Source organism: Strongylocentrotus purpuratus, unplaced genomic scaffold (genome assembly GCF_000002235.5).
Source record: "Strongylocentrotus purpuratus isolate Spur 01 unplaced genomic scaffold, Spur_5.0 spur5_scaffold_20, whole genome shotgun sequence".
Lineage (NCBI taxonomy): Eukaryota > Metazoa > Echinodermata > Echinoidea > Camarodonta > Strongylocentrotidae > Strongylocentrotus > Strongylocentrotus purpuratus.
In genome coordinates this window covers 22714745-22727574 of record NW_022145606.1, presented here as the reverse complement: position 1 = coordinate 22727574, position 12830 = coordinate 22714745, and the positions used below count along the sequence as shown (strand labels likewise).

General features: G+C 36.1%; 1 long non-coding RNA gene across 1 annotated transcript; it reads right to left on the bottom strand.

Annotated features, from left to right (window-relative positions):
• Positions 1 to 7365: 7365 nt before the first annotated feature.
• On the bottom strand, positions 7366 to 11474 carry LOC115927095. The gene is made up of 3 exons (XR_004065405.1): positions 11362 to 11474; positions 9491 to 9602; positions 7366 to 7554 (listed from the first exon to the last, which is right to left on the bottom strand). It is a non-coding gene; the product is annotated as an uncharacterized LOC115927095 (long non-coding RNA).
• Between the last annotated feature and the right edge of the window lie 1356 nt (positions 11475 to 12830).

Here is a 12830-nt window from a genome sequence, read left to right as displayed (position 1 = left end):
TATACAATATGAAATATCTCATCGTCTACGTTTTTGCTCACAATTTCTCTCGATAAATTAAGCATACTTTTTGATGGAGAGAGACTTTTAGATTCACACGAAGACAATGTAGATTGCTACGGTCGACGTCCTTTTAATGCACTGCCTTGAATTGACGTCACACGTATCAGTACACGCAAATCTAAAAGTCCCTAATGCCTTCTTGCGCACACCTTACAGCTAAAGCAGTTGGAGAGTCGTCGGCAACGCGCTGCATTTAAACTGGCGATATTCTACCACGCTTTAAGACTAATCAATAGGATATTAAGGCAAATTTAGTTCATATACGTAGTTTTTATCACTTTCTGTTTGAGATAAAGACAATCGATACCAAAACTCCCCCCCCCCAAAAAAAAGGATTCAGTTTGGAAACCGCTAGTAATTTCAGGAGATCTACTTGGCACTACACCTTTAGACACAGATGGGATTGACCACTCTTGTGTATTCATGAACTTTATGCGTGTTTTGAGACCTTTTAATTAAGTTTTAAATTGGTACTTTGATACATAAATTTAACAATTATATTTTAGCTTATAAACTATTAATACTATGCCTTTTTTCCTTTACTTTCATTTAGATGTTCATTAAAGATATTACCGAATTATTTTTATATCAAAAATAGCAAATAGCACAAAAGAAGATAATCAAACAGGAGGCTGGCGCATAAAGAATGCTTTCAGGGACGAGAAAACTAGGAATAATGTTTACTTGGCCTTAGTGTGGAAGAAAACGAAAGCACCGATGTCTCTTGAATAATAGTTCTTCAAATTGTTCAAGCATAATTGGGTCCTTGTGTAGTGTAGTTGGGTAGTGATAACATGTTGATATTGACACTCTTTTTCACAACTATTCGAGACATGACGTATTTCAATTTCATTCGTTTTTGGCATAAAAAATAACTCGTACACAATAACAATCTGTCTGTCCCTCCTTCATCCATCCATTTAGTCGTTCTCTCTCTCTCTCTCTCTCTATCTCTCTTTCTCTCTCTCTCTCTCTCACACACACACACACACTGAACATTATCATTTCCCATTTTAGTGATTCTCTTTCTCCCCTTTCCTCTCACTCACAATTAAAGAGCGTAGCGTTTCTGTTCACAAAATCATACGCTTTGCAGATTTCCACAAAGCACACGTACAAATATGTTTGAACATGTTATCTATGAGGCGCCGTTTGTAAACCTATTATTTAGACAAATTATATGTTATATAACCATTATTTAACAAATAATAACCATTATTTACATATAATGCAAGAAAATGTACATTTTTATTTGTATATAATTCTTAACGCATTTTCATTATTTATAAATAATTACAATTCAGACTTCATTATTTATAAACAATTACAATTCACATTTCCATTATTTATAAATAATGAAAAAGTATGTTTCATTATTTATAAATAATTACAATTCACACTTTTATTATTTATATATAATGAAAAGCGTATTTCCATTATATATAATGAAAACCACATTTCCATTATATAATATATAATGAAAAGCACATTTCCATTATTTATATATAATGAAAAGCGTATTTCCATTATATAATATATAATGAAAAACACATTTCCATTATATATTATATATTGAAAAGCACATTTCCATTATATAATATATAATGAAAATCGTATTTCCATCATATGATATATAATGAAAAGCACATTTCCATTATATAATATATAATGAAAAGCACATTCCACTCATATAATATATAATGAAAAGCACATTTCCATTATATAATATATAATGAAAAGCACATTTCACTTATATAATATATAATGAAAAACGTATTTCCATTATATAATATATAATGAAAAACGCATTTCCATTATACATTAAATAATGGTTGTGTATGCAAATGTCAATGGTTGTTAACGCCCATAATATGAATATTCATGAGCTTGACTGCCCATATTATCCTCTATTCCAGGCACCTTTCCATTTTGTGTTCTTTGTACTTTCTTATCAGAAATCCTACGTGCGGTAAATAAGTCTCTGTATCACTATTCTCCTTGTTATTTGTTTGCAGATTTGGGTATAATGACAGATAACTGTAATTATCCACATTATTTCAATAAGAAATTATTCTATCTGTGATAGAAATTTTTATGTACGATTGCCTGATCTGAAGACAAGACTTTCGCTGTATGCATATTTAATATATGACGTCACCCACACAGAGTGAGAGTTTTAGTTTTTCTTTGAAAGTGTGATGGTGAGTACAGCTGTAATTACGTTAAAATCTCGTAAATTGAATCATATTTATAAACATATCTAACGATAGTATGAATCTGCTGATTTGTCTGTACATTATGAAGTGGTTTAAAATGGTTATATCTGATGAATTTAGGAGTAATCTACACTCGAAATTTTGATTCCTTATTTATCGTCGTGAGAAATATTTCAGCTCGATTGCCAGTCACTCTTTGATCCTTGGCCCAAACTTTCGGGCGAGACCCTCTCTGAAAATTAGATACGCGAGTAGACCTATAGGTTCTGTAGGCAGTAGGCAGCTGGCAGATCACTTCACTAGAGCAAGCTGCATCAATGATCCAAGCTTTTTGTTACTTTTAGGTCCAACTGTTGAATAACTACTTTCAAAGTTGGGTCAGAAGAAAGTTAAGAGCTAACAGTAAAAAGCATGGTCACAGTTGACATGAGTAGTGAACAAGCGCCAAGATTTGGACCAGATACCGAGATAGTTAGACGAGTACGAGAGTAGAAAATTTGAGGCCTAGGCCTACAGACCAGTAAATAATTGGACTACCTGTGAACAGGCGCGGATCCAGGATTTCTTAGGGGGGGGGGTGGGGCCCAAATTTGAAATTATGCAAGCCAAATATTGGTACGTGATAGTGACACCGGCAGTGGCGGAATGAGCAAAAACAGGGGGGGGGGGTTAAAAAAAAATCTGCACCACCCCACTCTTACATGCAGGCCCCACTAAACGTTTCTCAAAGTAGGTGGGGGGGGGGGGGAGGTATTTACGATCAGGTAGAGCATTGTAAAATTGGCGTGGTGTCTAAGCGCGAAGAACCTGCGGGGGTCAAGGGGTGGAACCCCCAGAAGCTCAGGGGTATAGGTCAGATATTTTCAGGATGTGAATTCCAATGAAGATGGCTTGTTTATAAGGAGAAAAGCAAGATAGATTGATGTAAACTTAATGACATCAGCGAATGTTTGCCTGTATTGTTTGAATGACATGGATATTGAATAACATGAAGTTAAGTGGAAAGAATGGCATAATATATTCAATTTGTACACCATCCTATTGAATTTTTTAAAACAGCATTTGTGCACAGGTCTATGGAAAACCAGTAGGTGGCATATACAATAAGATCATTTACCGCAGCTCAAGGAGTACCGTAGATATCACTTACCGCAGTTGCTGCTATTTGTGCCCACATGCATATTAATATCAAGCAGTTGAAGCTAAAACTAATATAATCTAATTAACAGTTTTTTTATTCCAATTATCATAACAAGAGAGAAAAACATACTTTTATAATAACTTCCATTAATATTATTTGATCCACGACACCGAGTAGTCCAGCCCTTGTGAATCTGTATGTTCTCCAGATTTCATTGTCAGGGCCTATCAGAGGGCAGATCGAGCTTTTTGCTGAGGGGAGGGGGTTGACCCTATGACGATGCAGATTATCGCCCACGAGCCGCATAGCGGTGAGGCGATTAACGCATTTATAAGATGGATTTTCTTTTTTTTCTCTCTGTCTCGCTATCTCACTGCATTATAAATTTCTCATTTTCACACCAACATCAACATCTCTCACCATTAAACAGTTCTCTCATTTCCTTTCCTTTCTCTTTTGCTCTCTCTCTCTCTCTCTCTCTCTGAACTCTCACGTTCCGTTTCCAGATTTTTTCCACATATGATTCCATTGATCCAACCATATATGCACACTAAAAAGAAAATATATGAAGGGAATACTGTATATATAAGATGATAAACATGTTTAATTTATTCATTTTCTTACAACAAACTAATATGTTTACAGATTATAACATTGATGGTCAAATATTAAACACAAATTACCTCATCTGCTACTTCCATTTGTAGATTATTTTTTTCTTTAAAAATTCAACAAAGCATACTTATGCTAAATCTGAGCACTATTTTTTTTCTCCAGTGAATGTATTGTATCATGACCTGCACCCTTATAATAAAAACATGCTGATTTCTTTAAAAAAAAAAAAAAATTACCTATGACTCAATGATTGCAATTTTTTCCAGAGAAACAATAATACTGTACGATAGTATACAACATCCTTTAGTGTGATGGTTACTCCGTGGTCCACACACGCATCAAGGTATATCAGACCTTTTATTAAAAGTTGCTCGTTATATACAATATATAAATCATACTCATAGGCCCATTCCCAAATGTTATAATTATTATCAATAAACAGAAATTGATAAAAGATGACCCCTCCCAAAAACTCTTATATTCCAAAAGTTTGATCTTGGCTGACAGGTGGTAACTTGAGTACTTGACTACATCTTATTTGCCCTATAGACGCATACTTAAAATGGATGCCTTGGCAAAGCCTCAGTTTTATAAATGATTGCTTGACTTAGACTGCCGATGAACATATTTCTTGTGTATTTATCTACACCATTAACTTTTCTCCACATCGTGCTGTCAGATTGAGATGCTTTGGTGTGATATACTTAATGTTTTACATCATGTTTTTAATGAAATCCTACCTTGCTTAGTTATGCAGACATTGGGCACTTTTTTTAAAACTTGCGATAGCAGTGGAAAGGATGTGCATAAAAGAAGAGGCTGGATATCCATACTACTACCATGTACTACTACAACATGGGTAAAATTGCATCATTGTATTATACCTTGGTTCCTGGTTTGAAACTATGTTTCAGTACCGGTAATCATTGTAGTAGTGTTTCCGTTTCATAGTGTCACTGGTGTGGTTGTGTGTATGAAGGCCAAATTTTCTATTTTCCTGCTTCGCCTGTCCACAATCACTAAACAATTTGAGCTGAAATACAGGGCCTAATATACAAGGTGATTAAAAAATTAAACATACTGCTTGCAAGGTGAAGTTACACGTACTGCTTGAAGAGAATTGTGAATGATATTTATCTATTGGGAGTTTGACCAAATCCAGTTACAAAAATTTCAGCTTTGAGGGGCACATTACCCCTCATCCCCCCCCCGCCCCCGGTGCGCGCAATTGACTTATGTGTCCCCCAGGAGTGGCGGAGCGTCTTCCAAAGTGGGGGGGGGGGGGCACCAACAAAATAGGCACTTTCTGGAGAAAAAAAGGGCACCTACAAAGGGAATCTCAAAGCGAAAATATCAATTTTTTTAGACAATGGTATATACCCCTACATTGTGATTACATTATCAGGGACGATTTCAACATTTGTTTCTCTTTATAAACCATACAAGATATTGCTTAAGTATCAGTTTGGTGTGATGGTCTGAAAATTGATTTGCGAGCGAGGAAAATTTTAAGTTTTGTGAGGTCGCAGTACAAAAAATTGCATCTTATTAAGAGGGAAAAACCCAATCCTGATGGGATTATAAGCACATTCTCACAATGGAAGACTGGAAAAACCTTTAATAAGTAACGTTATTATGTCATCTATAAATGCGAGCGAGCTTTGGGGGAAGTTACGCTTGAAATTAGGGGTGCGTTTAATGATGAGAGGAAAAGCGGACACTAAAGGGATAAGAGGAAAAGGAGCACGGGTCATGTAAAAAGGGTAATTATCGGAGGTGAAAATGGGGCACTTCTTAGACCTACAGAAAGATGCACTCACCAGGAATGAAAAAAGGCACTTATGAGAATGGGAAATGGCATTTTTCAATGGAATAGATTTTGATAGGGGCATTTATGAAAAGGGGATAGGTCCCTTTGGTATTGGAAAAGAAAAGAGGCACGTATCATTGTTAAAAGGGAATTTATCAAAAGGTGAAAAGAGGTACTAGTCTTATTGCGCCTGAAAAGGGGCACTGATCAGATAATAGATATGAAAAGGGGCACTTAAAAAAAAGGAAAATTGCAATACTTTTAAAACAAGGGAAACGCTCTCGGCGGTCTCGCCTGCATTATGCAATTCGAAATGATGAAAAATTGAGGTCTGAACATTATTTATAGGCAGGGTGGCCCATTAGCAGGCCCCCCAAAATGAAATCCTCTGAATATAATCATCACTTTGAAGTAAATATTGACTAAGAATCATCAGAAGAATTATTTACTATTAATTGTACCACGATCGATAACTTGAATGAAATATGAACAAATTAATTTTAAAAATTGATTTATTAATTCTCATATTAATTAAGTTGTGAAAACATAATACAAGTCTACTGACCTAAAATGAGCTTTGACCTTGTGACCTGGAATTTGTGTCATATGATTTGTGATACTTGATAACCCTTGGGTACAAGTTTCATGGAATATCATGGAACAAACAATTTTGAAAATATGCTAAAAATTCAAAATCTTGATGTTGATGCCACAACAAAGTCTAAGTTTTTTGACCTAAAATGAGCTTTGACCTTGTGACCTGGAATTTGTGTCATATGATTTGTGATACTTGATAACCCTTGGGTACAAGTTTCATGGAATATCATGGAACAAACAATTTTGAAAATATGCTAAAAATTCAAAATCTTGATGTTGATGCCACAACAAAGTCTAAGTTTTTTGACCTAAAATGACCTTTGCCCTTAACTTAGTGACCTGACATTCTACTCACATGATTGGGGATACTTGATAACCCTATAGTTCAAGATTAATTGACTAAAAACTTAAACTTTGGTTAAGTTTTGGATGTTTTTGAAGTTTTTGACGCCGTCGCCGCCACCGTCACCGGAAAAGCGGCGCCTATGTCTCGCTTTTTGCTCGTAGGTGAGACAAAAAGGGAGGTGCAGATCAGATTTTAATAGGGGCATTTATTGGAGGTGAAAGGGAGCTATTATGAGAATGGGGAAGTGGCTCTTATTAAAAAGAAAAAGAGGCACATGTTAAAGTAAACAAGGCACTTATCAGAGATGAAAAGGGGTAATTATGAGAAGGTTAAGGGGCAATTATGATCAGAAAAAAGAGCATTTATTAGGAAGGAAAAGGGGACGTGTCAAATAAAAGTGACAGTTATTAGAGACAAAATGGGACACTCATCAGAGATGAAAAGAGCACTGATCAGGAAAAGGAGGGGCACTTATCAAAGTAAAATGAGTATCTCTCAGATTTGAATAGGGGCGAATATCGGAGATGAAGGGGGCACTTATCAAAAGTGAAAAGGGGCCATATGTGAAAAGGCCATAAAAGGGGCATTTAGGGGGTACTTGAAAAAGTGGGGGGGGGGGGCACTGACCCCTCCCCCCTGGCTAACAACATATCTCCGCCACTGGTTATGAGGTTTATGATACCATGGTTTTGATACCCAGTCGCAGCTCCAGCAGTTCATTGAAGAGGCTAAGTAGAACTTCATAGTCCATACTGTACATGTATGTCTGTTGAATGAAAAGAGAAGAGAATGAAAGTAAAACATTGATACCTACATCATACATGTATCTCTGTTGTAACATAAAAAATGTCTTACATGTACATTGTAGGCCTAGGCAGGGGTGTCGATTTGTATCCGTTATTGGGGGGATGATAGGTGCCAAAATATTTTCGGCAATGGATCAAAGCACCCAAGAGGTAGAAGCGTGTGGGAGGTTGCAACCCCTCCCTTCCAAGTTATTAACCTTTTCAATTCACCCTCAATAAAGATAACATTTCAGAGAATATAAGAGTGGTAATAAAATTAATAACATGCTAAATGTTAGTCCTGACTCTTGCCTGCAGTGTAGGCCTACCCAGGGGCGTCGCTAGACTTTTTTCAGTTGGTGGGGGGGGGGGGGGTGTAGAGGCCAACGATTACCGACAAAACTAGCCACCAATTAGCGACAAAATTAAATGTCCCAATATCTACAAATTTAACCCTATAAACCCGCGGCCGAAGGCTATTTTTTTTTCCTATGGACTTTCTATAGTACTTGCATATGCTCAAATGGTCATTTTCCTCGACGACATAATAATAGAAATTATTTCGTCAACTTAATCAGCCTCATAGCTATATATTTTAATGCAGGCGCGGAGCTAGGATCTTATTTTAGGGAGGGGCGGTAGTGAGTAAGCGAATCACTTAAAGAGCGCGCGAAGTGCGCTCATTAGGGGGTTGTGGGTGAAGCTCATAGACGTACGTTTCCTTAAATTATTAAGAAAAGAAGACGATTTGCTGTACCGTTCTCGACTGTTAATCCTTGTCTGAATGAAGTTTCCCCCCTCCCGCGCAAAGCGCGAAAGCTTTGACATTTCAGTAAATTATTATAAAAAGAAGACAATTTGCTGTACCGTTCTCGACTGTTAATCCTTGTCTGAATTCAGTTCTCCCCCTCCCGCGCGGAAGTCTTGCGTTTCATTTAATTATTAGAGAAAGCAGACGATTCGTTGTACCGTTTTTCGACTCATAATCCTTGTCTGAATTCAGTTTCCCCCTTTCCGCGAGAAGCGCAAAAAGTTTAGACGATTGATTTAACTATTATAGAAAGAAGACGATTCGTTGTACCGTTCGCGACTCTTAAACCTAACTTGTCTGAAATCAGTTTCTCTCCTCCCGCGCGAAAGCTTTGACGTTTCCTTATATTATTAGAGAAAGCAGACGATTCGTTGTGCCTTTCTCGACTCTTAATCCTTATCTGAATTCAGTTTTCCCCTACCGCGCTTTTCGGCGTTTTATCGAAATATAGAGAAGGGAAGACGATTCGTCGTATCGTTGTTGACTCTTAATCTGTGTTTGAATCTAGTTTCACTGAAAATTTTAAACCTCTGATATTATAGGAAATAGAAACTTCGAGAAATACAAGTGTTGTAGTTGTTGGGTAGAATATGAATATGCCGATATGGGTAACACATGGGGAAAATCTGGGTTAACCAGAATTCAATTTATTCTTGTCTCATATACGGTTGTCTCATTTACTTCCTTTTCTATTTATGTTAGGTATGTATTATGAAAATGAGATAGCAAAATGTGTATATTGATGGTCATCTTGCGAGTAATAACCGTTAACTACTCTCATCGGGCTCTCATCATTAATTAATTTTTTAAATATTTTTTTTGGATGGTGAATTATTGGGGGGGGGGGATGATTGTACAGGCCATCCCCCCCACCTGAAATATTGGGGGGATATATCCCCCCATCCCCCCGGGATCAACACCCATGGCATGGGCCTAGGCCTCAAATTTTCTCATGTGGAATCATACATAGCCATCCCATGAATACATACTTCTCAAACCAGCCCTTCGCATCCCCTCCAGCTTGGCCTTGACCTCACTCATTTCAAATTTTGTTTTACCTGAAAAAACTAAACAGATCAAGTTAGATCAAAAGTAAATATGTTTACCTTATCTTGTAGTGGTCTGTTTTCTCCAGGACATTCTTGTTTCAAGCACATACTCCAAGAAAGCAAGCATTTGGTACTACATTAACTGCGACAAGTCTCGCTGTACATTTTCCTGTAAAAGAGAGGGGGGGGGGATTTAATTCTTAGAATAAAAGGAAATGAGCATGATCATTTAAACATTGATGATCATTTGCAGAATAAACTGTTCTATTTTAATTGGGATTTTCTCTTTACCAAAAAAACCCTCCTTAACCCTAACATTGAAATTTATATTCAATTTCTTAATCCAGATCTAGTTGATCTACAGTCTCTAGATGATCTAGATCCATGTCTCGTAACTGTTCATTCTATCAATTTGAAAAAACGCAAAATAGATATGGACCTAGATCTATATATGACAGAGAAAACTTGATCGTGTTTACAGCAAACAAGAATTCAAAGATAGAGCCTAGAGTAGAGGCAAATTAGACTAAGCCAACAAAGAGTTTAAGCAACACACAGGCACCACTATACGTACCCCTGCATACTATACGATGTAGTCTAGACTGAATAATTTGGGGGGGGGGGGGATCGTGTTTTAATATGTTAGATAGCTACAAGACTCTGTACGACTACGAGTATCACATTCACAGGCAGGCACGGATCCCAGGGGGGCTTTTAAAAAAAAATATTTAAAAAAAAAGAGAGAGAGAGAAAGAAGGAAAAGAAGGGAAAAAGGAGAGAAAGGGAAAGAAAGATGAGGAAGAAGAAAAGAAAAGGGGGAAAAGAAGGAGATCGGGGGCCGAAAGGGCCTTGCCTCCCAGCTGTAACCTCTCCCCCTCCCCCCCATCAAAAAATAAAAGAAAAGGAAGGAAAGGGAAAGAAAAAAAGTAAAGAGGGAATAAAGGGAAGGAAAAAAGAGGAAGAAGAAAAGAAGGGGGATATCAGTTGCAATTTTCCTGCCAACAAGTTGTAGTTCGGGGGGGGGGGGGCAAAGGCCCTTGCCTTTATATGCTCATCTGACCGTAATTAAATGCCTATACCCCTGAGCTTCTGGGGGGTTCCACCACTTGACCCCCGCAGGTTCTTCGCCCTTAGACACCACGCCAATTTCACAACGCTCTACCTGATCGTAAATACCTCCCCCCCCCTCCTACTTTGAGAAACGTTTAGTGGGGCCTGCATGTAAGAGTGGGGTGGTGCAGATTTTTTTGAACCCCCCCCCTGTTTTTGCTCATTCCGCCACTGCCGGTGTCACTATCACGTACCAATATTTGGCTTGCATAATTTCAAATTTGGGCCCCCCCCCCCTAAGAAATCCTGGATCCGCGCCTGTTCACAGGTAGTCCAATTATTTACTGGTCTGTAGGCCTAGGCCTCAAATTTTCTACTCTCGTACTCGTCTATCTCGGTATCTGGTCCAAATTTTGGCGCTTGTTCACAACTCATGTCAACTGTGACCATGCTTTTTACTGTTAGCTCTTAACTTTCTTCTGACCCAACTATGAAAGTAGTTATTCAACAGTTGGACCTAAAAGTAACAAAAAGCTTGGATCATTGATGCAGCTAGCTCTAGTGAAGTGATCTGCCAGCTGCCTACTGCCTATAGAATGGCTATAGGTCTACTCGCGTATCTAATTTTCAGAGAGGGTCTCGCCCGAAAGTTTGGGCCAAGGATTAAGGAGTGACTGGCAATCGAGCTGAAATATTTCTCTCGACGATAAATAAGGAATCAAAATTTCGAGTGTAGATTACTCCTAAATTCATCAGATATAACCATTTTAAACCACTTCATAATGTACAGACAAATCAGCAGATTCATACCTACAGCAGATATGTTTATAAATATGATTCAATTTACGAGATTTTAACGTAATTACAGCTGTACTCACCATCAAACTTTCAAAGAAAAACTAAAACTCTCACTCTGTGTGGGTGACGTCATATTTTAAATATGCATACAGCGAAAGTCTTGTCTTCAGCTCAGGCAATCGTACATAAAAACTTCCATCACAGATAGAATAATTTCTTATTAAAATAATGAGGATGATTACAGTTATCAATCATTATACCTAAATCTGCATACAAATAAGAAGGAGAGTAGTGATACAGAGACTTATTTACCGCACGTAGGATTTCTGATAAGAATGCACAAAGAACACAAAATGGAAAGGTGCCTGGAATAGAGGATAATATGGGCAGTCAAGCTCATGAATATTCATATTATGGGCGTTACCAACCATTGACATTTGCATACACAATCATTATTTAATATATAATGGAAATGCGCTTTTCATTATATATTATATAATGGAAATGCGTTTTTCATTATATATTATATAATGGAAAGGTGCTCTTCATTATATATTATATAATGGAAATACGCCTTTCATTATATATTATATAATTGAAATGTGCTTTTCATTATATATTATATAATGAAAATACGCTTTTCATTATATATTAAATAATGGAAATGTGCTTTTCATTATATATTATATAATGGAAATACGCTTTTCATTATATATTATATAATGGAAATGGCTCTTCATTATATATTATATAATGGAAATGTGCTTTTCATTATATATTATATAATGGAAATACACTTTTCATTATATATTATATAATGGAAATGGCTTTTCATTATATATTATATAATGGAAATGTGCTTTTCATTATATATTATATAATGGAAATACGCTTTTCATTATATATAAATAATGAAAGTGTGAATTGTAATTATTTATGAATAATGTCAATTATATATAAATAATGGAAATACGCTTTTCATTATATATAAATAATGAAAGTGTGAATTGTAATTATTTATAAATAATGAAACGTACTTTGTCATTATTTATAAATAATGAAGTATGAATTGTAATTATTTATAAATAATAAAAATGTGTTAAGAATTATATACAAATAAAAATGTACATTTTCTTGCATTATATGTAAATAATGGTTATTATTTGTTAAATAATGATTATATAACATATAATTTGTCTATATAATTGTTTTACAAACGGCGCCTCATAGTTATTTACCAGTGTTTTGAGATTGAATATGGTCATTGCTTCTTAAACCTATCTGATTCGTGGTTGTTATGTTGTATTCTTCAATGAATGTATATCATACATTATTTTTTAAAATAGTTTTGTGAGGGGGCTTGTTAGGGATATCACTCTTTAATTGGAGAGGTTTTTACTGTCTTCTCTTTTGAATATTGGTTTTAGTGATATTATCCCTCCAAATGTTTGGGTAGATACCCCTGTTTTAAATAGCTGGAAATATATATACATATGTTTTAACGTGGAAATTCTCTGAGGATATAATCATCTTATTATGAATACAAGCC